Genomic DNA, 26,842 nt, shown 5'->3' with positions numbered 1-26,842 from the left:
TTTTCCTTGATGCTGTTCTTCCTTCTTCAGTGGTGGGCTGATCCTCTTCTTTCATCATAGGCTGTGTCTCAGGCAATACAGCTTCTATGGGGTTTTCTTCATTCAGAAGCTACTGAGAGTGCTCCTTCCATCTGTCTTTGATTTCCTGTGGGCTGGTGAGAAGGTTGTTGCTGGCATCCATTACGAAGGGTGTCTGACTATCTTTTTTTATCTTTTTGTCTTTGCCTTGCAACTTGATAGAGTTTCTTTAGCCTTCTACCAAGTCCCTTTCCAGTGCCTCTGATGCCTTGTTCTTTGCTATTGCAACTCCTACTCCTTAGGCTGCACTGGATACTCAAGGAAACACACCTGACTCCTGATCTCTACAACCATCTCTCATTACTAAGGTTTTTGCATCCAGGAAGAAAGAGGTCATTGTCTCCCTCTACTCTTCCCTCATTAGGCCAGTCATTGAGTACAATGACCCATTTGGCATGTACCTCACTAAACACCTGCAACAACTGGAGAGGCCACAAAGGTACCTCACAAAGAGAATTCTAGGCCTTAAACATTTGTCCTGTATGGACAGACTAAAAAAACTCCAACGATTCTCTGTCTCATATCGCCTGCTTAGAGACGATCTATGCTTGACTTACAAAGCCATGTCTGACCCAGCTCTGTTATAAATGCTACATCTAAAGAAATCCCAATCCCTCCACACCACACACTCCAGAGACCTCAACCTCATTACTACAATCAACAGGACATGCTGGAGGGACAGGTTCATAACCCAGAGACTACCCATGATGAGTGGATGGGAAATAGAAAATTCACCACAGGGATCACTCCAGTGGCTTTACTCAACAGAGGCACTGGGAACTAAGGTCGGGTGGCACGATACCAGGGTAATCCTATGGGCTAGGCTTGTAAAGGCCCCAGGGCAATTAGCCTAGTACACACCTACGAACCTATGAACAAATGGGATGCTTTGTGCCTTCTTGTATGCTTAAAAAGTCTTAAGTACCATAAATATAAAAATAACCAAATGCACATTAAGAATCATTGCTACTTAGGGTTTCCACTTTTTGTTGAGACTAAAACTGGACCAAGGCCACACCCCTCACATCACCTGTAACCCCGCCCATTTCTGCCACCTCTCCCGTCCAAGTTATGCCCATTTTGTGACATTGTCGTGATATCACTCGATGGGAACGCCCTCTTTTTTCCATTCCTGATGCCTGCTTTCTGCTAATTTACTATGCTTTTCTGGAAAAAAGCATCCTAAATCCACCAATTTTACAAACTCCAAGTCTGCTTCCTTTCTTGAAACAGAATACTTTGCGGAGTTTGTACAGTGCTTTCCAGACTACTGGACAATCACTTTGATTTCTGGATACTCCAGGAAAGAAATGGATAGGTGGCAACCCTATTTCTGCTAGATTTATTTTACAAGACTGATGAACAGACCATTGCAACTGAAGCAAAACACTCCATTAAACTAACACAAACCTAAGTCAAATCTGTAAACAAGGAAGAAAAACATAACTAAAATAATAGTTTCTATATGTGTCGAGTTGCCCTGTACCACCACTTCCCTTACTTAAATATATTAATTCCAGGGTAACACAAGTTCAGTGAAAGGGTAAAGACCTCCTACACTGAAACTTGATCTGACTCCCTATCTGCAATATTGCAATCGCTACTAAATAAAAATTGAACTGCAACTAAAAACAAATAAAAAGCAATACAGCAACTGCATATCTAGCAAGAAAAGTTATGTATACTAAGCTGACAATTAAATAAAACACAGATTGGATAACATCATTTACAAAAAAAAGTAAAAAGTTGCTTAAATCATCATTCAATTGACTGGCTCCAAAATAAATTCCTTTACTGAAACCGCCATCAGTGCAGCAGTATGATCCCATACCATGATCTCATTGTCCACCTACATTAGCTAAAGGCAGAAAATGTTTTATTTTGCTTTCTTTTCTTTATTTTTTAACAGCCAAAGCAAAAATCATTAATAAAAAAACAATTGATAGACTACTGTCTTGTTTTGTTATCCTCAAATTCTGGAGGTGTGATGGGGAAGAAAGATGTAATTGGGAACATATTTTCTCAGAGTATAATGAGTTAGCAGACTTTAAAAATTCCCTGCAGACTACTCTATCATAAATACTGGGTGAGCAAATTGGTGTAACTAAGGAAATCACCCTGCTAGACAGGGGTCCAGGGAAGTAAATATTGTGGGAAGAAATAACCAGGGAATTGTTATGGCTAGGCTTGTATAGGCCCTAGGGCCGATAGCCTAGTATCTATGAACCTATGAGTTATTTTTTTGAGTTATGATACAGAATCAGAATTGCCTAGACATAGTAAGGCCTTGCTGAATTTAATTATGGTAGCTGCCAAAAAAAACGTAATTACTAGGAAATGTAAATCAAAGTCTAAACCAACTCTACCAGAAGTAATGAATATAGTAACAGAGATAAAACATCTGGAAATGGGATCTTTAAAAAAGGGTAGGAGCAAATTACATAGAAAAAAATAGGAATTGTGGAACAATACATTCAGAGGAGGAATGAGGTTTAAAAGGAGGTAGGATTTGAATGAGCTATGTAATGTTTGACTGACATTGGACAGATTATAAACAGTGTATAATGTTTGCAACTAAAATTATGTCAGTATGGTTTGTTTTCATTTATATGAATGTATGATTACCTATATCATAAATGATAATTTAATAAAGATGTTTCTAGAAAAAAGACCATAATAGGAGAATATATATATATATATATATATATATATATATATATATATGTGCCTGTCTGGGACTACATGGTTGACAGACCACAATGCTTTGCCAGAGATGGCCTGCACCTGTCGCCCCTGGGATTCCGGATACTGGCTAAGAGTCTTGCCGCCCCTATAGTGCCTTTTTTAGGCAAAGTTCAAATGACAAATTCACCACCATAACAGGAATAGGTAAGCAAAAACTGAGGGTAATGCTACTCAATGCTAGAAGTCTAAATCACAAAATTCACTCACTCGAGGCACTCCTTAAAATGGAGAACATCGATATATGTGCAGTGACTGAGACCTGGTTCAAGAATCTAGAGAGCACCCCTGCATTACCAGGCTATAACTCATACCACACTTTTCGGCCATCTAACCTGGACCAGAACACCAAAGGCTGAGGTGTGTCCATATTAATTAAGGATATCCACACCTCCAGGCTAGTTGCGCAGCATAATGCAACCGAGGTTATCCAAGGGCAACTACCTCTGGGCAAAACTGCAATCCAAATTGTAGCTTGCTACAGATCCCCCACCATGCCCCAGGATTCCCACTCCTCTTTTCTTCATATACTGGAAAATGTTAGGGTTCAACCAAACACTCTAATAATGGGCGATTTCAACTACCCCACCATTAACTGGAAAAAATACTCATGTACCAACTCCTTCACTCCACGCTTTCTGTATTTTATAAATTCCAATGCCCTGGATCAACTTATCCACACCCCCACCAGGGGCAGCAATATCCTAGACCTAGTCATTACCAACATGAGTGACTGATGTCCCACATCTGAAGTCAACTCCTCGTTGGTCAGATCCAACCATAAGCTAATCACCCTAGATATCCGCTTCCCGCCCCCACCCACCATTAAGGAAACCACGGTAAAAAATTTCTCCAAAGCCAACTTCATGCTTCTTAAGACAGAAGTGGTGAACTTCATGACATCCATGCAGATGGACAATACAGCTACGACTCCTGAATCCTACACAAATGCACTCTATAAGCACTTACACAAGTGCATGGATCGTGCTATCCCAAACAGAACCAAGACATTATCCTCCAAAAAAAGGAAGCCAATCTGGTGGTCCCCTGCCATAAACAAACTCTACAACAGAAGGAAGAAACTATTGCAAAAGCGAATAAAATCCCATGAGTGGAGGAGCTCCCTGGTCAGCCTCAGTAAGAAGCTGAGATCCCTTATAAGATCCTCCAAAGCTAGCTACGAAAACAAAATCACCACTGATTCTAACAGCAACCACAAAGCATTCTATAGCTATGTCAAGAATCTCAATGGCAACACCCAGATCTGCTCTGAGTTACAGCACAACAGCACGAACATTACAGAACCAAGTGATATTGCCAACATCCTGGCAGATAGGTTCAGTGCTAACTTTACCCCCCCCCCCTCACCCCCTAAAGGGCCCATATCTATACAGGAAGAATTCAGAGTCCTTGTAATCACATCTGTGCAGGTAAAAGCTGCACTCTCTAAAACCAAAAACACAGTATCCATGGGACCGGACAACATCCCAGGCTGTGTTTTACACGAACTTCAAAACGAACTGGCTCACCACTTAAGCACCATGTTCAATAATAGCCTCTCATCAGGCTTTGTGCCCACTGAATGGCGCACAGCAACAGTTATCCCACTCCACAAAGGGGGAGCCACCACTGATCCAAGGAACTATAGACCTATTAGCCTGACAAGTCTGGTCTGCAAGGCCATGGAACGTATCATCATGGAACTCATAAACAAAGACATTGGTAACCTTCAAACTCTGGATCCCACCCAGTTCGGGTTTGTGAAAGGCAGATCATGCCTCCTGAACATGATCGACTTCTTTGAGGCAGTCACCAAAGCCGTGGATGAGGGTAAGGTGGTTCACATAGCCTATCTTGACCTCGCCAAGGCTTTTGATACCATCACCCATTCCGGAATTATAGCTAAACTCACTAAACTAGGTATAAATCCCTACGTCACAAGATGGGTTGCCAACTGGCTCACTGACAGAACCCACACTGTAAAAGTTGCAGACTCCAAATCTGACCTCAAAGCAGTGACAAGTGGAGTACCACAGGGTTCCGTCCTGGGACCACTCCTGTTTGGTATCTACTTCTCTGAAATACAGGCTAACACAGAAGGCATCTGGCTGACGAAGTTCGCAGATGACTGCAAACTAGGAGCCATAGTCAAGTCCCCAAATGATGTGGACATCCTACAGAAGGGCCTCACTGAGACAGATGCCTAGTGTCAGAGCCATGGCCTCAAGCTCAGTGCCAAAAAGTGCAGTGTCATCCCCTTTGGTAAAATCTCTGTACCCATGAACTACCACATAGGCAACAATCTACTTAACACCGAATACGTGATAAGAGTCTTTGGGACCCAGGTGGACAGAAGTCTCACCTTTGATAGTCACATCGCCACAGTAGTCAGGAAGTCCTTCTACGTGGCACACCTCATCATAAAAGGGTTCTCATCCAGGAAAAAAGAGGTCATTGTTCCCCTCTGCTCGTCACTCATTAGACCCATTATAGCATACAATACCCCTTTTGGAATGTACCTCACAAGACATCTGCAGCAGCTGGAAAGGCCACAGGAGTACATCACAAAGAGGATTACTGGCCTCAAATAAATGCCCTACACTGACCACCTTAAAAAACTCCAGCTTTACTCCGTAGCATATTGCCTACTCTGAGGTGATCTCTGCCTAACATATAAAGCTATGTCAAACCCAGAGCTGTTGGACATGCTACACCTAAAGAAATCCCAATCCCTCTGAGCTACATGCTCTAGGGACCTAAACCTTGTCACCACAATAAACAGGACACGCTGGAGGGATAGATTCCTGTCCCAGAGACTTCCTATGCTCTGGAACAAGCTACCCATCTATGTCAAGCAAAGTTCTTCATTAGCACTCTTCAAGAAAAATCTTGATGAGTGGATGGGAAATAGGAAATACACCCCAGGGATCACTTCTGTGTCTCTGCTGGACAGTGGCACAGGAAAATAACTTTCTTGGGTGGCGTAAGCTATGGAACCTTGCTGGCTAGGCTTACGTAGGCCCTTGGGCCGATAGCCTAGTACATACCTATGAACCTATGACCCTATATAAGAGCCGAAGGCTTTGGTATACTGGCTGGACATTGAGCTGTCCTTAGCAGAAGATCCCTTAGGTGAAGAATACTTGAAGAGAAGGTTATCTACTGTTATGATAAGATTTTGCACAACTGTACTTTTCAGTAATTGTATCTCATATTAAATATTCAGTTTGTCTCCTAAATCTCATATGCTTATTTTGGATGTATTTATTAGCATATTATTCTCCTGTGCCCAAATAGTCAGTTTAGTCAAGTTGTTTTGCAGACATGCCGTATCTGTAAGACAAGTAATCATCTTGCTTGTTTTCAAGTCATCTGCAAACTGACTGTAGAAAGGCTCCCTACTGAAATGTCAGCACTCAAAATGCTGAGTGCCAAAATGCCGAAAAACAGTCAGAAAACACGGAAGAAGAGCGAACTTTGAAAATCATTTTTTCTCCTTAAAACCTCTTTTTGCAGAGGGAGTGGGCAAGCCCCTACACCCCCAAACTTATATATATCAACTCCGAGATTGCTATACCTCAGAGAAAAGGGAATATTCTGAGAAATGGCATTTTGAACTTTGTATATACAAGTCTGATCTTTCAGCCATTCAGTCTTTGTATTTCAGGCTTGCTGTAACGGGTCCCGATATTTCAAATGGTTACCCTGTAGAACACCTCAGATGAAAAAAATAGATCTGAAAGGTTCAAATTAAACAAGTATGGGTATAGGACAAAGCCCTGTGGGACGCCCGGACTGTAACTTAGAATTTAACTTGTCCAATAGCTGTATGATACATTGCCATGTCTTATCTATAAGCCATGCAGCTATTCATCTTATCAGGATTATGCCATTACCTAGCTGTTCTCATTTATTGGTCAATGTTTTGTCTATGACCCTATCAAAGTATGAAGTTAAGTCGTATACTGTCTTTACGTGTGTCTGTGGAATGTGGACATGTCAGTTTATATATATGCATGTGTATATGTACCTACGTATTGTTTATTTATGACTGCTTGTGTATTTATGAATAAAGTTTGTGTCTGTCTATGTGTGTATATATGTGTATTGTGTGTGTGTGTGTGTGTGTGTGTGTGTGTGTGTGTGTGTGTGTGTGTGTGTGTGTGTGTGTGTGTGTGTGTGTGTGTGTGTGTGTATGTGTGTGTGTATGTGTATGTATGTGTGTGTGTGTGTGTGTGTGTGTGTGTGTGTGTGTGTGTGTGTGTGTGTGTGTATGTTTGTGCGCATGTCTGTGTATGGATCTTCTTCTAAACCTCAAAATCCTATATAATCGAAACTCATTTTTCCTAGATGAAAATTGCGAAACCTGAATACCTAACTGGCATATTTTTCCTAGAGTAAGTAAATACTTGCCCAAAGTTAAACAAAACACACACACTGTAGTAAATAAAACCCACCTGGGGGTCTGTGCCTCCAACCTCACCCCCAATTATATATACCAACTCCGGGATCACATTACATTGGAGAAAAAGGCATGTTGGGCAAGTGTTTAGGTACCCTGGCAAAAATTGGGTTTTCAAACCTCAAAAGGGCATCACTGTTTATACATGTGTGTGTGTGTGTGTGTGTGTGTGTGTGTGTGTGTGTGTGTGTGTGTGTGTGTGTGTGTGTGTGTGTGTGCATGCACTCACATGCATGTGTCTGTGCATTTGTGTATGTCTATATATTGTGTGTGTGTGTGTGTGTGTGTGTGTGTGTGTGTGTGTGTGTGTGTGTGTGTGTGTGTGTGTGTGTGTCTGTGTGTATGTGCGCACGTCTGTATAGTGTGTGTGTGTGTGTGTGTGTGTGTGTGTGTGTGTGTGTGTGTGTGTGTGTGTGTGCACGCGCCTGTGTGTGTTTATGTATATGCATGCATATGTGTCTGAGTATTTATATGTTTGTCTGTGTACGAGCCTGTGTATTTATTATATGTGCTTATAACTGGTATCACATCCAAACTGTGTGATGTCATTTTTTCAAGCGATAAATTAAATAAACAAATTAAGCTGAATAAAATGACTATAGTCAAGCATTGTTTTAGCCTAATATGATCTCCTATCCCTTAAATGTTATAGTTTTTATTTTCTGTTAGTGTTGTCTTACAGTTCACCTTTCCCTTCTTTGCTTTTTTATTTTATATTTTTTTAGCTGCCTTTACCATGAAATGCAACACTCAAGGTGAATAAATAAATAACATCTGGTTTAAAAAAGCCCCTGCCTAAAGCTATGTGCCCATTGGGAAATAAACAGCTAACACAGTTCCCTCTTTGTCATTACTTACTGTTCTTTTGTTCACAATTGATGAATAAGTCTAGAGCATTCAAAATATTTTGGCTGCGTTTCCACCTGAATCACTAAAAAAACATGATAGTTGGCATTTCTTCCGTTCTGTGTTTTATTTTTAAACATGGGCAAAATGCAGATGCTGCTAGTTTTTCATTTTACTTTATGTTAGTGCAAAAAAAGGGGGAAAATGAGCCATGTTCCGTCTTCAAACATAGCACAGGACCTTTGTTCAGGTTAACTGACTTGCTTGAAATTATTACATTTAAGGGAAGACAGACCAACTTAAAGTAGGTCTGTAAGGCAAGGCTTGTTAACATCTCATTGCCTTAACCCTCTTCAGCCAAAACATTTGAGACAAGGCAGCCATGAATCACAAAGCTGTGTGAACAAATATGTAAGTTTGGCAAATAAAGAGGATGTCTAGCTAAAACCTGAAAATATAGCAGGGATCATTCACTTAAGCCTGAATTGTACCACAAAGTTGTCGATATACTATGTTGCACACACACACACACACACACCGTGGTATTTAACATTCCTGTAAACTCTCTTCATCCACTCCTAGTTACCTTTATGTATTAACTCTATCATCTCGTTCAGAAATGTGGCCTCTGATCTCTGCCAAGGTGCAATTGTATTTTAAAATCAGTAATGCTGGGCATTAACACAGTGGCCTATGTCGACTTTCTCTTATACTGTAATTTGCAGCTGTGCAGGGAATGGTTGCCACTTCTCCTTTACAGCTAGATCAGAGTGCATCATTCTACCTCACACAAGGTAGTCACACTAAAGACTTTGATATAGGGATACCACCTGTCCCACTTTGCGAGGGACAATCCCTCTTTATGCAGTTATGTCCTGCAAAAAAATTGGGAAAATGGCAAATGTCCTGAGATTTTAGGGCAAAATTATTTCCTATGTTTTATGTAATAGTTGCATAAAACAGTTATTCTGTATCTGAAACACCTAAATGTTATAAGAAACAGAATAAGCAACTAAAATGCTACAAGAATAAGCTTCTATTTAGGAAAAAAGTGAAGTTCTCTTCTTTATACTGGCTGTGGGTATGTTTTACCCTGCAAAGTCTGATGTTTGTACCACAATTGTCCCACTTTGGGCATTTGAAAAGGTGGCAACCCTACTTTGATACTGCATGTCATTAATGATCTGCTAGTACAATTCATCTTCATGCCTTCCATGTCTAAGTGGAAATAATGCACAAAATACATTGTTCATTTTTCTTTATTGCAGGGAAGGGAGACATTAGAACAGCAGATCACAAAACAAAGCCTCCAAAGTGACGCTTTCTAAAAGATGTTTGGCATCACGTAAGCATATCTGTAGAAAGAAAATGAACAAGGATCACGAATAAGAAGCCTACTGAGCAAATGAGTGAAAGTTGTAATATTCACACAATGTGCTTCAGCAGACAATCAAACTGCAATTCAAGACAGCATTTGTTTGAATTACTTATTAAATTAGGGCATACTGTTTATTTTTGTAGACAGTCTATTGTAGTGCTGATTTGCTCTGGAACTGACTTCATCAGTTCCTGTGTTCAGACAGCTATGAAGCAAACCTGTTTTGAGCGGAAATGGAGGGCTAGGCCATAGTTTCCTGTTTTCAGACTTATGTGGAAGGGAGGCAAATATAAAGGAAGTGCTTTTTGAAGCAGAACTGATTAAACTGTCAGTGGCTTTTTGTAAATGAGAGACATTTGACCGAGATGCCAGGGACATTCTCCCACTATAAATGGAAATTGTCATGGGACTTCAATGAAAGATACCGCAGTAACCAATAGAACAAGAAGGCAGGTTCTAATAGTTTTATAGCTGTTTCTGCCTCTCTCCGTCCACATGATGGCAGTTTCCTCTGGATAAAACCAGCACAATATCTGTCCCAGTATTCCTTTTTATCATCATCTCCACTGATTTAGCCCCAATTCACCTCTTGTTTCCCTGATAAACCCCATCACAAATGATCTATTCCTACATTATAAGGAAAAACGTACTCTTTGGATACTTGCCACTTGAGTCGAGTTAGTACTACCCTGGCATGCTTAGCATCCATACTGTATTAAGTGTGCCCCTTTTATAACTCTCCCTCCCACATAAGAGACATACAATGATAAGATCCATAAGCAAAAATTGCAAATAGTAAAACTGGCTCCCACAAAACATAAAAAAAAAAAAAAAAAATCAACATCAGTTTCAACATACCAGAAAATTAACATTTTTGTTGAAGGGAGTCCCCTCGCATGTTCATATAGGAGGGGGCATCATCCCTTGTACCCTATTTCTTATATATACTAAGTCCATGACTATACAACCATGGAGCTAGGAAACCACCTACAAAGGAAAAACATTCCAGCACCCTCTTAGCAGCACTTCCTACTGCTTAAAATATTGTCAAGCCATACCTGCATTTCAGATCACAACAAGCTAAAAGGAAATTCCCTGCTTTGCTAACTTCACTATAAAAATCTTCACCCAGCACCCAATGCAACCTAAACAAATAAAGAAACACTCCACAGAAAAACAACGAACTCACCCAAAATCAGTGCTGGTGGTTGTCAGTATTTCAGACGTGGTGTAAGTGCCAGTAACCGTGGTAAAACTCTGTGCTCCAAGTGATGTCCATAAAGCAGTAGCAGTAACAAGACTGGCTCATTTGTCCATCAAGTCTCCTGAATTGCTGGCACAATATTGTGACTCTTTACTGAAAAAGAGTTCAAAGAACCCAGAAGAAGCAGAGCTGGAAGACACACTTAATCATGTGATGGTGGTATTTAAGTATATTGAAGATAAAGATGTCTTTCAGAAGTTTCATGTTAAGATATTAGCAAAGTGATTAGTTCACTAACAGAGCTAGCAATGATGCAGAACCAAGCAAGATCTCAAAGCTTAAGGAAGAACAACGACAAAAAAAAAGCAATAACTGTAAATGGCATGAAGGGTTAATTTTTTAATATAGGTATTTATGACACTAAGCCTGCCAAAACCAACTGATCTTCAGGTGTAAATTCAAGTGGTTATTTTCAATGATACTGTTCATTTTTTTAAACATGTTAAAACTGCATCCAGATGAAACCTCTCTTGGCACACATGCTGCCCCAGCATTGGGGGTTGGCATAATGGTTAAGGTGCTTACCTTACAAGCAAATGGTGCTGGGTTTGATTCTCAAATGGGATAAATGGCTGTGCTTAAAATGGCCCACAAGGGTAGTTAGCATAGTAGTAACCTACAAACTTATCCGTGTGACTCAGATATTGCCATGCATGTTACTCAAGCTGTCAGATTAAATGTTCCTGTTACACAATCAGAATAGCATCTTGTCTCCCTTCTCCACCAAAGTAAACAAACTCAGTGCTTAGTACCCAGATGATCACTCCAGCCTTGGACTATCCTATGAAAGTATCCCAGTTCCGTGGTTTCATTGTTAAGAAATGAAAATAATGTAATTTGTTGTTATAACCATGCAAATTATATATTTCTCATGATGTGATTTAAAACTTTCTATTTTTTCCCCCTGACATGTTGCTGGCTCTGACTATGACCCAGATGATGCAGGTTCAATTATTAGATTAGGCACTGGAAGAGAGAGATGGCAAAGAATAGAGTGAGTGGTTAGAGGTGGATTCTGTATCAGAAGAGGAAGGAGTGGCATTACGGATGGGTTCTTTGCCACATGAAATTAGGAACTTGTGGGTAACCAAGGGAGTGAGCTTGACTTATCTGGCTGGTAACAATAGTCCTCATTAGCAAGTGGCTGGAAGCATTTATTTGCAAGGGGGCATAGTAGGCTCCAATGATGATTCAGGTTCCCATCAGCACCTAAGGTATAAGACTAGGGTCAAAATAAAAATGCCCTCAATTTTTATATTCAGAGATACCAGCAAGGGCAAGAAACTCCTCCATGGTTGCCTGGATTACAGAGCCCTCCAGTCAGCTCTCACTTCCATGTCAGTCCCTCCCAACATTGAGGATGATAAATAGACTCAAGACCTGTAGGAGAAAGAGGAGAAGAGCTTGATATATAGCAGGTCCAAAGTAATTCTGGAGAAATAACTGCTCAAAGAACTGAAGCAAAATAGAATAAACCAATAATAACATGGCTGATATAATAATTAATAAAAAACAAGCTTTCATATTCAAAAATGCTTTATCGAGTATATCAAAAACAGCCCAACCACAAAACATTTAAATACTATATAATTAATAAATAAATTATTTAATTATCCAATTAAGTAAGCAAGCAGTATAACCTTAGAACAGGTTTTAAAGAACATGATTCATTTAAGCCTGGAGAATTCAAAGCACTAAGGCGTACAGTCCATTTATATTCATAATATTCAGTTAAATTCGCAATATCACTTCTACGTATCATCAGATTAAAAGTCTACGAAACACTATTAAAACTATGTGCAGCACCATTTTCTGCCACATGCTTAGCCACAACATTAGTTAGAACTCCCTTTCTGATGTGATAAATATGCTGTGACACACTTTCTTTAAGATCTCTATTAGTTTTACCAGTGTAAAAAGATGTATGCGAAATACAAGTGGTAATATATACCTGATCTGAAGAGTCACAATCAGCAATAAAATCAGTATTAAAAACCTTCCTTGTTACAGGGTGTTGAAAAGAAGAGGTAGTATTAATATATTTACAGAAATTACACTCTGTACAAGGGAAAGTTCCAACTCTATTGACTGTACCCACATTAGAGGGCACTATTCTATTGCAAAACACTCTATAAAATAATTGCCTCTTTAGATTCAACTTGTTTTTAAAGACAGTCTTAGGAGACATGCCAACAAGTTTTTTTCACATCTGGAGATACCACTAAAACTGGCCAATTGCCCTTTAATATATTAATGCTAAACTTAGAGTTCTTATTATATGTCATAATGTAAGGTACAAAACTATTTGAATCAGTAAAATTACATTCATATATGTCACATCCAGATGTAAAAATTGGACACGTAGTGCTATTACGCAAACTTTTAACACTATTAAGAACACAATCTGTCTCCTCTGGTATGTAACCCCATACAAGAAATTCATTACACATATTTGACACTTCTTGAAAAAATACATCATCATCATCTGCAGTAATTGTAGATAGGCGACAGAACTGTCCCTTTAGCACATTCCTGTAAATGTAGCTAGGATGCTTACTTGTGTGATACAGGTATGTGTTTTTTCTTAACTGCCTTTTTAAAAACCTTTGTTTTAAGCAGGCCAGAAAAAAAAATATATATATATATATATATATATATATATATATATATATATATATATAATTAATATTAGTAGCTGAAGACAAAGCTTCATATATAAGAAAAGTAGTTGTTCTATTAAGATAATTAATAAACATTTCTAAATCACCTTGTTGAGTCCCATATCAAAAAGATATCATCCACAAAATGTGCGTAAAACAATATATTGTTGCTAAACTCACTATCAAAGATGAACTGACTTTCCCATTCATACATAAGTGAATTAGCTTATGTATTAACCACAGGAGCACCCATAGCTACTTCTATCTGTTGTAAATAAATCTGATTATCAAAACAAAGCACATTATTCTCAAGTACTAACTCAAGTAAAATACATGAAGTACTAATAAAAGAGTTAGAATTAGTGTCTGATCTACATAGCAGATGCCTAATAGAATCTACACCATCTCTATTAGGAGTTGAAGTGAACAATGACTGAACATCAAGCGTCACCATAACATAGCAACTTTGTAAATTTAACTTGTTCCATTTACACAGTTTCTTGAGAAAATCCCCTGAATCGATTATAATGTGTTCTATTCATATCGTATCGGGCTTTAAGATATATTCTAAATATATGGAAACTGATTCAGTTATCCAACCATGACTGGAAACTATAGGGTGCATTGGTGATTTTAATAAATCTTTATTTATCTTAGGGAAGCCATAAATCATGGGTAATACACTGAAAAAATTCAAATTAATCCGAAGATAGATGAGAATTAAGAAATAAATCATATAATGTAACCTTCACTTTAGAGATAATAGTATATGCCTCCTTTCCCATTAATGGTTTAGATGTCATCATGTCTGCTAACATATCATACATAGGTTCATAGGTTCATAGGTTCATACTAGGCTATCTGCCCTAGGGCATTTATAAGCCTAGCCAGAGTGTGTTTGGCTTTCGCCACCCATTTTAAATTAATTTTGCTATGCCTTTTTTTGAGGTTAGTATACTGTGCCTCTGTCTAACAGTGACACAGAAGTGATAGCCGGGGTAAACCTACGATCTCCCATCCACTCATCAAGATTCCTCTTGAAGAGAGTCAATGTGGGACTCTGCCTAACCTGGACTGGGATTTTATTCCAGAGTGAAGGGAGCCTCTGGGTTATGAATCTGTCCCTCCAGCATGTCCTATTTATTTCAGTGCTGAGGTTCAAGTCTCTCGAGCGCGTAGCTCGATGGGATTTGGATTTTCTGAGGTGCAGCATGTCCATTAATTCCGGGTTGGACATGGCTTTATACGTCAGGCACAGATCGCCTCTGAGCAGGTGGTATGCCACTGAGTAGAGATGGAGTTTCTTTAACCGGGCAGCATATGGCATCTGCTTGAGCCCTTTGATCCTCTTGGTGAGGTACTTTTGGGGTCTTTCCAGTTGCTGCAGGTGTCTGGTAAGGTACATCCCAAAAGGGGTATTGTACTCAATTATGGGCCTGATGAGGGATGAGTAAAGAGGTACGATGACCTCCCCTGATCTAGATGTGAATCCCTTCATGATTAGGTGGGCTATATAAAATGTTTTTCTAACCACTTTGGCCACGTGGTTGTCAAATGAGAGATTGCTATCAACTTGGGTCCCCAGGTCCCTAATGACTTCTTCTGTACTTAATGGATTACCACTATGTGGTAATTTGTGGGCACTTTGTTTTTGCCAAAGGGGATGACTATACACTTTTTGGCGTTTAGCTTGAGGCCATGGCTCTGGCACCAGTTGTCTGTTTCTATGAGGCCCTTTTGGAGGATGCTTGTGTCGGCTGGAGAGTTGATTATGGTGCCCAGTTTGCAGTCATCTGCGAACTTGGTCAGCCACAGTCCTTCCGTGTTGGCCTGTACTGCCGAGAAATATATACCGAACAAGAGAGGTCCCAGGACTGAGCCTTGTGGGACGCCACTTGTAACTGGTTTGGAGTCTGACATGGCTCCAGCAATTCTAACCATGTGGGTTCTGTCCTTGAGCCAGTTTGCAACCCATCTAGTGACATAGGGGTTTATATTTAAGCTGGTGAGCTTATCTATAATGCCCGAGTGGGGTATTGTATCAAAGGCTTTTGCGAGGTCCAGGTAGGCTGTGTGGACCACCTTCCCCTTGTCAATGGCCTTGGTGACTGTTTCAAAGAAATTGACCAGGTTTAAGAGGCAGGATCTGCCCTTAACAAAGCTAAACTGGGTAGGATCCAGTGTCTGTAGGTCCCCAATATCTTTATTTATGAGGTCCATGATGATCCTTTCCATAGCTTTGCAGACCAAGCTAGTCAGGCTTATGGGGCGATAGTTTCCAGGATCCGTTGAGGCACCACCTTTGTGGAGAGGGACCACTGTTGCTGTACTCCACTCTTTGGGTACATATCCTGTAGTAAGGCTAAGACTGAAAAGTAGTTTTATGTTTGGGTTTAGCTCTTCTTGGAGTTCATGTAGGACACAGCCCGGGACACCATCTGGTCCCATTGATGCTGTGTTTTTTGCTTTGGAGAGGGCGGCTCTTACCTGAGCATCTGAGATGTCAGGGGGGCAGCACTCTGTTGGGATGGATATTTGTCCTTTGGTGGGAGAGGGGAGAAGTTTGCACTGAACCTGTCAGCTAGGATGTTGACAATGTATGTGGGCTCGTGTATTTTTTGTCATTTTGGACTAATTCTGAGCATATCTGGGAATTCCCACCCAGGTTCCTAACATAACTAAAGAAAGCCTTGTGATTATCCTTAGTGTCCTGTGCAATTTTTCTCTTGAAGCTGGCCTTAGACAATTTTATGAGTGCCCGTAGTTTTTTGCTAATACTGATCAGAGATGCCTTCCCTTTTTGGGATTTTGCTCTATCATGTAGTAGCTTCCTCCTTCTATTGTATAGTTTGTTTATGGCTGGGGTCCACCAGACAGGACGCCTGCCTTTGGAGGATTGGGTCTTGGTTTTATTTGGGATTGCATGATCCATGCATTCCTGGAGGTGTTCATAGAATGCGCATAGAATGCGTTTATAAAGGATTCTGCAGTCTGGGCCATATTTTCCACAGGCCCGGGGGCTTTGAAGGATTTCACCTCGGTTTTGAGGCGTGTGAAATTTGCTTTAGAGAAGTTTTTCACTGTGGTTTTCTGGGTAGGGGGTGGGGTCGGGATGTGAATATCCAGTGAGATTAGTTTATGGTCTGATCTTACCAGTGAGGGATACACTTCTGGTCTGGAGCATAGTGTCCCCATGTTGGTGATGATCAGGTCCAGTATGTTTTCCCCTCTTGTGGGAGTGGTAACAAGTTGTTCCATAGCATTTGAGTTTATAAATTCTAGGAACCTTTGGGCTAGGGTGTTGGAGCTAGAGTAATGCTCCCAGTCTATGTTTGGGTAGTTGAAGTCGCCCAATATAATGGTGTTTGGAGAGACCTTCATATTTTCCAGTATTCTCAGGAAGGCCAAGTGGGGTTCCTGTGTTTGGGAGGGTGGTCTGTAGCAGGCTATAAACTGGAAGGCAGTTTTACCCACAGTTAGTTGCACATGGATAGTCTCTGATGCTTTGTGCTGTGCCACCAACTTGGAGGTGTGGCTATCTTTGACTAATATTGATACTCCCCTCCTTTTCTGGTTCGGTCCAAGTTTTGGGGCGAAAAGCATGGTATGAGGTATAACCTGGTAGTGCTGGGGTGCTCTCGGAGCCTTGAACCAGGTTTCTGTTACTGCACAGATATCGATGTTCTCCATGCTAAGGAGAGTTTCGAGTGCATCTTGAGGTTTAGACTTCTGGCGTTGAGTAGCATTACTCTTAGTTTCTTATCCCTTGTGATACCTATGGAGGTGGGTTTGTCTTTTGAGCCTTGCCTAAAAAAGGCACTATGGGGTAGCAAGAGCCTTTGCCAATATCCGAAAGCCCAGGGGTGACAGGTGCAAGCCGTCCCTAGCGAAGCATCGTGGCTTGTCGAGCATGTCATCCCAGGCTGACAGGCATTGGATCCCCTTTGAATGACACCAACACTTAAGCCAATTGTTGAAATTGATCATCTTGTCTTCATATTGTGGCATCATTCTTGGTGAGGGTAAGATGCTACTCAAGGTCAGGGTCATACCGGCCTGGGCTACATGCTCAGAGAGCTCCTCTATGTCTCTTTTCATGTAGCCCATGGAGGTATCGCCTCAGGTCATTCACACCAGCATGGACAATGACTGAGTCATATTTGTACTTGCCTTGGAGTGACCTGAGTGCTTGTGTTATGTGGCGGATCCTAGCGCCCGACAGGCAGCTCACCGTGACCTTCTCCTTGTTCAGCCTGGTGAGTGGGACGTCAGTGTGCCTGACGATAGAGTCACCTATTACAAGTGTATCAGGTGTGTTGTTTAGCCTTAAGGGCTGTGACTGTTCGGCACACTGGCTTTGTGAGCTATGTGTTGCACGTGTTTTGTTTTGGGGTAGCGGTTGCTTGGGTGTCTGCTTTGGAGGTCTCTGCTGCTTAGGCAGATTTTTATTTAGAGCCTCCGAGTATGTTTTTGTGTGTTTATGTGTTTGGTTTGTTGCCGTGGTAGGTCTATGTGAGACTGGAATTGTAGTAAGTGTGGTTTCCTTCTCCTCCTGACTGGTTACGCCAGTACTGAGTTGAGAGAGCTTAGCCTCCAGTTTGGCTATATGGTTGCATCTCTCACATGTGTTGGAATTTGTTGGGAGGAGGAGAGGGTTGTCTGTGTACATTGCCTCAAGATTCCCAGATTCACCAGCTGGACAGGAGAGGAGATTGACAACTGACCTTTGGACATGCTAGAATAGTATTGGGAATTCCTTTATAATTGAAAAAAGGGCCAATGGGGAACAAGGTACTCAAGGGGAGTTTGTGAGGGTGTAGTGCTTTTAATTTTTTAGAGCTGACTTATATAATTGCTTTAGTGAGCAAGTGCCAGGTAACTTAAATGCAAAAACAACAAACAGTAACTTTCTTTCAAGTGAAACAAGGAAATAAGTACAGTAAGCAATGCAGATATCACTAGGGATCCACAGAAGTGCTAAAAGGCCGAGTTTTAGGTGGAATTAGCATTTCAGGGAAATAAACAAACAACAAGCATACAAATAAAGCTAGATTCAGCAGGCCTGGATCTAGTCTATGCTACAGCAAACAAGGTGTAGCAATTTCAGTAAGAAACAGTTAGAATATGCAGGCACTATAAGCCTCTAACCAGAAATTCCCTGCTCAGAAGGGCAGAGTCCAGCCTCTCCTCCCACAAGAGTGCAGACCGCAATCCTTCTTAACGTAAAATAACTGGCCTGAAGCCCAAGTGCTTAAACCAGAACTAATACACTTTTAGAATAACAGACACTGAGCTCTCAATCAGCAGTTCCCAACTTAGAAGGATGTAAGCTACCTGTCCTGACACCACAGTGCAGGCCACAAACCTTCCTAATGTAAAACAACTGGTCTGAAGCCCAAGTGCTTAATCCAAAAGACTTAGAAATGATAGCTACACTTTAATCAAGTTACTACCAGCAGTAATAAATACAACTGAATACTTTAAAGAATGCCTGGATTAGTGCTCAAGTTATACAAACAAAGCTAGATTCAGCAGGCCTGGATCTAGTCTATGCTACAGCAAACGAGGTGTACCAATTTCAGTAAGAAGCAGTTCAAATATATAGGCACTATAAGCTTTAACTAGAAATTCCCAGCTCAGAAGGACAGAGTCCAGCATCTCCTCCCACAAGAGTGCAGAACACGAACCCTCTTAATGTAAAATAACTGGCCTCAAGCCCAAGTGCTTAAACCAGAATTAATACACTTTTAGAATAACAGACACTGAGCCCTCAATCAGCAGTTCCCAACTTAGAAGGATGTAAGCTACCTGTTCTGCCACTACAGTGCAGACCACAAACCTTCCTAATGTAAAACTGGTCTGAAGCCCAGGTGCTTAAACTAAAAGACTTACATTAAGTTATAAATCAGAGTATACATTAAAATGATAGCTCCACCCTTATCAGCAGGACATATAGAGACATCATAGTTGGACTTTGAATTACTTAAAGCTGCCAGTTCATCTCTAGAGAGATTAAAGAAGAAATTAGTACAATTACATATAAATAACTCATTAAAATCTACCTCACACTTATTAACAAATGCAGTGACAATAGGTGGAAACACATAAATAAATGTACTTGTTTTTTTTAAAAGACATATTAATTTCATCACATCCAGATAAAATGAGCTTAAGGCAGAGACTTCATGAAAGTGAAAGCTTGTTTTTTATTAAATATTTGATAAGCCTGTGTTATTATCTGTTTATTCTCTATATAGCAGGCAGTGATGAAAAAATGCAACAGAAAAAAAAAAAATTCTGTTTTGTAACTTTTTTTCATTTTTAGAGGTTATCTCTGCAATATTCTTATCAGTTTTATCTAATTTGTTTATATAGTGCACTTTTACCTTTGGTCCAAGATGAAAAAGTTCCAAGGACCAGCCTACCTAAATGGCTAAAAATACGCACTCATGTATGCACACACATACACACACTCTCACACACACACACACACACACACACACACACACACACACACACACACACACGCACACACACGCACACACACACACAAAATAAATGAATACAATATTCTCTCAGTAGCCAAATGTTGAACAATTCAGGGTTATAACTAAATCCTGGATCTCTGGCAGTGCAGACTGAAGTTCTGTTTCTTTGCTAGAAGGTCTGAAAAATGTGACTTCAAATCTTGAATGGCACTTCTCAGTTGTATAAAACCCAGTGCACCCTACAGCAGTCTGTATGTGCAGTTACTTTTAGTTAAAGACTTCATCTTAATGTGACACAAATGATAAAACATTTGTGGACAATACAAGCAGATTAAATTATCTGTCACTATGTATCAAATTATTAAAAGCAAAACTATAATGTGTACCATTATGCAATAAAATAAAATGCATTGCATGTGTATAACTGTACTTAGTGATGCTGTTTTGTTCAAACTGATATTCAGAAGTCTGAAAACATATATTTAAAGAAGTAAAACATAATAGTAAATGGCTTACTCGTATCAATGTGACAACGATTTTCTTATTACTTACTAAATGAAATGGCATCATCTTGCCATCTGAAAGCATATTACCAGGCATTAAACTTCAGAGCAAACATCATCCCAGGCTTTGGTTAATTTTTAAGGTAATTTCTCCTCCTTGTACTGCACATAATTTAACAGAGTATCACAGTAAGGAAGAATTTAACTAGAGCTAGTTATCCAAATCTGATTTATCTCTGAAGGCAGAAACAACAAGTAAAATTGAACTGCATTTTACCTACAGTATATTCATGCATCAAAGCAACACGCAGAAGGACACGTTCCATACAAATTTAGTGTATAAGTGCCAGAGTGATGCTCTTTAGATATAATGCTCTCAAGAACATCAAATTACATGCAGTGCACAGTATCCATAAGTCAATATATCTTAGGCTGTCTAAGTACCGCTAAGAGACAACTCCCTGCCCCCAGTCTTAGGTGCATTTCAGCAGTCTCATTTCCACCATCAGTCTTAAGTACACTTCCACATTTTCATAACCACACCCAGTCATGGGTGCATTTAAACATTTTCAGCCAGGATCACACACAGAATACTGACAGCCCATTCTCTGCTGACGTAATTCCTTAATCACTCTTTTAAAAACCTGAGAAGGAAGAGAGCAGATCCACTAGTTTATTTCACAGGGAATGGGTGAAACTAAATCCAGGGCCCAGGACACGTAAATGTCACTAGAGTCGATGAAACAATTCATGAATGAGCAGAGTGATTATACAGAACCTTAGGTGATGATTCCCAGCTCTGCAGCAAAAAGAGTTGAAGCCATGACTGTGACCCAGATGACTTCAGATCTGTTAGCACATTGGGCGTGGGAAGATTCAGATAGGGGATGGAGGGTGTGAGTGACTAGTGTGACCACATCCATTCTAGGGGAAATAACGTAGACTGCCTACTGCAGTTCCTGTACCTATTGGAGAATAAGGAGCATACCATGCAGTGTATGAGCCGGGGATCTGCTTTGGCTCTGCCAAGCTATGTTCTTGAGATATACTTTACAGGATGCATGCATGAGAGGGCATTCCCATGGAAGAAGGTACGGCATGTCATCATCCATGCAAGAGCACACATAAGCCACCAGGAAGGGGTTAAAGTCATGAAAGAAGAACCCTGATAGGTGCCTTAGATGACTGCTACCTGCAGTTATCTGTCACCCTACAAAAAATGAATGGGCCAATCAGTCATGGGAGGGATGATGGTTGGAAGGCAGCAGGGTTAAATACAATATAGAAAAACAGAATAAACTTATGGGATGATAAGATGTACAGTGCTTGCTTGTTTCTGATATACCAGCCAGTAGGCAGACCGAGCTAAGTAAGCTGCAGCTCATGGAGAAGCCAGACAAAGCACTTTGGTGTATTATTATAATCAACATCCTTTGTCTGCAGTTTTACATTTTACTGGGGTTATTTTGTCCTCACTGTTTTTATTTCTGTCAAATGGTATAGAAAATAAATGATACATTTAACTGTAGTAGATAAGAAATTAGCATTAGTCACACATTTAAGAATTTAGAGATTAACATATTGTAAATTAAGTATAACTGCCATAAATGAACTTACTTCATTTATTTTTTACTTATATAATAGAAACACTATCATGTCAAGAGTTTCTAGGTACAAGGAAAATATAATTGACTTCAACAATTGGCTAAATAGTTGGTTTCCTTCCAGGGGGATCCAGTATGTGTCAGTATAGGATGACCTTCTTGCTTTGCCAAGGATTGTCTGCATGTCTTGCTCCAAGATGTCAATGTACTGGCTAAAGTCTTTGCTGCCCTCATTGTCCCTTTTTTAGACAGACTGCAGCTAATGTAATACCAAAGTAACAAATATGCCAAATACCAAACAGGATCATATTAAGGTAAATCTGCTCAGCGCCAGAAGTCTCAGCAACAAAATGCCTGACCCTGAAGCTTTCCTGTATGTGGAGTGCATCCATGTGTGTAATTACTGGAACTTGGTTTAGATATTCAGAAAATACTCTGTCAGTATCTGGGTTTTGTGCCTACCATATTTTCAGGCTTGATGGCAATTGTAGTGGTGTCTCCAAATTTAATAGGGGACCATAACACCTCTAGGCATTTCCCCAGGTACCCACAAACAAAGCTGAGCGAATTCTAAATCACACAAAAAAAAGCAGCTATCAGTTTATAGCATATTATAAGACACCTTTTATGCATCCCAATAATCATGTAAAGCTTCTAGATATAGTGAATTAACTCCCTATAAACAAAAACTCCATGATATGGGGAGACTTTAACTTCTCATCAATGAACTGGAGCACCTATACATCAAATGTAGGGTGTATCCAAAAGTTCTTCAGTTTCATAAACAAAAGCTTCCTAGAACAAGTTTTTAACAAACGCTCAAGAGGGCATAATACTCCTGACCTAGTCCTTATTAGTATAGCTTCTTCATGTACTATTCCTTTGGTATCTCCTTCCTTAGATAAGTCATATCATAAACTAGTGCCTCACTACTAGAAACTCAAAACCTGAAGATAACACTATCTCACAATTCAAGAAATTTAATCGCAGATATACCCCAGGGATTACCTCAGTGTCACTGCTCAACAGAGGCACAGCAAAATAATGGGTATAGTTCCCCATACTAAAGGGGTGGCGTAAGCCACAAAACTATGGGCTAGGCTTGTAAATGCCCTTGGGCAGATAGCCTAGTATGAACCTATGAACCTATGAACCTATGATGAAGTTGCAAGATTCACTTATTCTAGCGTAACCCCATTCATAACCTCAGCAGGACACTACAAAAAAAGAGTTCTATGGCCACTTAGATAAATACATAGAACTAACAGTGCCCACCAGATATAAATATAATGTGAAGTTTAAAAGCAACCCTCCCCCCAGTGGTTCACCTTCAGTAAAAGAAAAATAAACTCCTTAAAGTGTACAGCAGATCTAAGGACCTTCATATCAAGGAAATTTGACAAGAAATAAATTAATTAATTTTAAAAATTACTATTAGGAGCAGTTAGATCATGAACTGAGGTTAGCATCTAAAGGACAAGAACAAATCTTACTTTAGTTATGTTAGAAAACTAAGAAACAACACCCAAAATTATTCCAAGATGGCACCACCTACTATGATCTGGGAAACACTGCCAGCATGTTAGCTAACAAATTCAGTTCCAACTACGTCCCATAAATGACTACTCAGTAGCTATTCAAAACCCACTTATTCCTCAACCCTCCCTCCATCATCACCAGAGATCATGTACTAAACGTGCTCTCAATTCCTCAATGAGACTTGATAATATACCAGACTGTTTAATAAACAGTACTAAGCAAGTAAGCCCAGGCAGAGACACTCCTTAAATTATTTAACTTGCATTTAGCCACTAGCTTAGCTCGGGACAGTTGATGCATAGCAGTGGTGATGCCACTCCACAAGAGTGGCCCCATCACTGTCACTGGGAATTATAGCCCATCAGCCTGATGAGTCTCATTTGCAAAGCCAGTGAGCTTTTTATAACTGACCTGATTAAACTACAGTATTAAACATCTCATCCAGCTAGACCTATAGCAGTTTGGCTTTGTTAAGGGTAGACCCTGTCTAATGAAGCTGGTTAACTTCTTTGAAACAGTAACACAAGATAGTAACAGCATACTCTGACCTGGTCAAAGTCTTTGACACTATAACCCCTTGCTTCCATAATTCATACGTTAAATGCTCTATAAATGTGGTAAGATGAATAACAAACTGGCTAAAGGACAAAACCTGCACAGGTGGATACAGGTGCCTCATCAAAGAGTACAAAAGTAACCAGTTGTGTTCCACAAGGCTCCGTATTGGGACCCTTTTTGTTTAGCATGTAGTTTTCCGATCTCCAGGCCACAAACTAAGGATATAAATCGGAAATTATTGTCAAGTCACCCACTAACACCTAAGCACCACAACAAGAACGTATACTGCTAATGCCTGGTGTCCTAACAGTGGGCATAAATTAAATGCTAAAAAGTGTAACATAGTCATATTTGGTAACCCCTCCAGGCATATGATATAGAAAATATCCCACTCTAAAATAAGAATGTTGTTAGAGACTTTGATACTTGTATTAATATTTATTCTACTTAAATCATCAGGTAATGACAGTATACAGAAAGTCCCCCTACTAAGCATATCTGATCACCAAGGGGATAGCTTCCAAATCCAAAAAGGTCATTGTCCCATTATATTCAGCATTGACTAGGCTAATTATTGAATGTAATGCTCTATTTGAGATGTATATTACTTTATCACATCAAACAACTAGAAAGACCTAAGGGTGTCTAAACTAAGATCATCATATGCCTAAAGTGCCAAGAGACCCTGTTAGTTGCTCGTATGAGGGGGCTGGAAACAATCAGTTAACAGAGTTAACTTATATATGAACATATGATAGTGACAAGGGTGGTTGTAGTTTTAAAAATGGTGCCTGCCACAGGTAATATTTATTAACTTTGGGATTGTCTTAAGGTAATAAACAGGGAAGGGGGAGGGGAGAATAAGGGTGTGAGCAGGCAGTTCTTTGTACTCCTGCTAATGAGCCAAAGCAAATACAAGTTTGTGTTTAAGAAACAATCACAATTGACCAAGGACTTCTCTGAAACTGTAAGTCATTTCTAAACCATTTCACAGGTGGAAAAACAGGATAACCTTGTATCAGTAGGCTACTGTGGTCTCAGTTTCAATTAACAAACACACAGTATTGATCAGTTATGGATACTAATTGCTAACAGAAGGGAATAAGAGAGAAAGTGAAAGGTGTGTGTGTGTGTGTGAGTGTGTGTGTGTGTGTGTGTGTGTGTGTGTGTGTGTGTGTGCGTGTGTGTGTGTGTGTGTGTGTGTGTGTGTGTGTGTGTGTGTGTGTGTGTGTGTGTGTGTGTGTGTGTGTGTGTTTACAAGCCAAAGCAGAGTGCTCTCCAGGGGAAAATGAATATTGGCTCAAACAGGTAGACACATACTATAAGTTAACTTTAGCTGTTTGCAGACAGTTCAGACCCAGACTGCGCTTTTCTTACAAGAATGATAAAGGTGGTACCGCAGTTGAATACTTAAGAGTGGTGTTAGGTCTAGAAAAGAAGAGTACAGAGAGGAGTAAGCACTTTTGAGATGGTAAATATATATATTATAAAGATTACAAAAAACAAACTGAGCAAATAGCTACCGCATGCAGGAAAATGTCTTGAACCAACTACTAGTATATGCAGATACTGAGCCAATTGGAAGAACATCTGTTAGAAAAAACCTCAGACAGTTATGCAGTCACAGATAAAAATATAGCAAGCAGCAATCTGTCGTGGTTCTCTAATGTGATTCTATCCACCAGTAACAGCACAATTATATAGAAATAATTAGACACCAGTATGAGCTGTCTACACACAACACAATTACATGAATAACATTAGTGAACAAGGTACAGTTATGCAAACAGACCATACTATTATACTAAAAACAACTTGGTGCAGACAAATGCTAGCATACCATAGTAACTTCCAATAATAAAGCATAAATCATATTAGATGTCTAAAATAATTCAACATAAACATATACAGTTGTAAAATGTCTAATACAATTCAACATAAATAGGCATTTACAGTTGTAAAACACTTACTGGAGAGACACTGAGCTCCTCATGGGGCCTGTAGCAGAGTGGATTGTAGTTTTAAAAATGGTGCCTGCCACAGGTAATATTTATTAACTTTGGAATTGTCTTAAGGTAATAAACAGGGAAGGGGGAGGGGAGAACAAGGGTGTGAGCAGGCAGTTCTTTGTACTGCTGCTAATGAGCCAAAACAAAGACAAGTTTGTGTTTAAGAAACAATCACAATTGACCAAGGACTGCTCTGAAACTGTAAGTCATTTCTTAACCATTTCACAGGTGGAAAAACAGGATAACCTTGTATCAGTTGGCTACTGTGGTCTCAGTTTAAATTAACAAACACACAGTATTGATCAGTTATGGATACAATTTGCTAACAGAAGGGAATAATAGAGAAAGTGGAAGATGTGTGTGTGTGTGTGTGTGTGTGTGTGTGTGTGTGTGTGTGTGTGTGTGTGTGTGTGTGTGTGTGTGTGTGTGTGTGTGTGTGTGTGTGTGTGTGTGTGTGTGTGTGTGTGTGTGTTTACAAGCCAAAGCAGAGTGGTCTCCAGGGGAAAATGAATATTGACTCAAACAGGTAGACACATACTCAAAGTTAACTTTAGCTGTTTGCAGACAGTTCAGACCCGGACTGCGCTTTTCTTACAAGAATGATAAAGATGGTACCACAGTTGAATACTTAAGAGTGGTGTTAGGTCTAGAAAAGAAGAGTACAGAGAGGAGTAAGCACTTTTGAGATGGTAAATATATATATTATAAAGA

Source organism: Protopterus annectens, chromosome 8.part0 (assembly GCF_019279795.1).
Source record: "Protopterus annectens isolate FY-2018-M chromosome 8.part0, PAN1.0, whole genome shotgun sequence".
NCBI lineage: Eukaryota > Metazoa > Chordata > Ceratodontiformes > Protopteridae > Protopterus > Protopterus annectens.
This window is presented reverse-complemented; position numbering follows the sequence as displayed.